Genomic DNA, 940 nt, shown 5'->3' on the forward strand with positions numbered 1-940 from the left:
ACTTTTTTATAATATTTCCGATTCCATTCTATCGTTAATCATTTACTAGCATTGATTTTGTTATAGGTTCTGCTTAAGCCGCGTCACACTATTTCCCAGTTGTAGAGGGGCCCTGAGATAAAGGTGATTTTGCCCGTACTAGCTGTATGTTGTGGCTTTATCTCTCCCATAACTAGGGACGGGGGAAAATTACCACTGTGTCGATCTTTGCCCTTCGAAAGTCGTTTGGCTCACACTAATCCAAAACAAAAACTATGAAATTACAAATATGAATTACCTCATTAATTTGTTAAAATGGTATTTTGATGAATGATTATACGTGCCTTCTCTGATTTAATTTACATGGAAGCATGAACAGTTATCACAGTTTTATTTCAAAATTTAACATTTTGTAGGAAAATATTTTACCAAAAATCGTAATTTGCAACCAGTTAAAAAACGCTCCTACAAAAGCCTTCTCCGTGAGGAATTTCCAGGGATATGTGAAAAAATTGTCTAACTCCAGTATGTAATTGTTGAAGGCAGAAAAATATATAAAAATATTTAAAAGAACACTTCAAGAAAATGTCATGGTGAATTAAAGGAGAAGGATATTTCTTATTTGAAAGAGAGGAACTTTGGTTAGGGGCAACCAGAACTGATTCACGTGGTCATTATACACACATAATGGAAACAGTTTATCGAAACCTCTCATGCAATCTCTACACATTGCCAGAAATTTTTTACAGACGGGCATCTTCAATGACCAGTCCAGTGATAGTTCCAAATATGAGAAATAAGCTTCACACGTTCACACTGTAGAGTCACCGTCATGCATTACTTATTTTAAAAAAAAAGTTCCTAATGAACTTGCAGATGTAATAAATAGCTAACCATTCAGGCGAAACAGTGTGAAAATCGGGGAAAATTCAAACTTTGTGTCAAGAAAGAAACCCGGTAG

This window comes from Penaeus monodon, chromosome 27 (assembly GCF_015228065.2).
Source record: "Penaeus monodon isolate SGIC_2016 chromosome 27, NSTDA_Pmon_1, whole genome shotgun sequence".
Taxonomy (NCBI): domain Eukaryota; kingdom Metazoa; phylum Arthropoda; class Malacostraca; order Decapoda; family Penaeidae; genus Penaeus; species Penaeus monodon.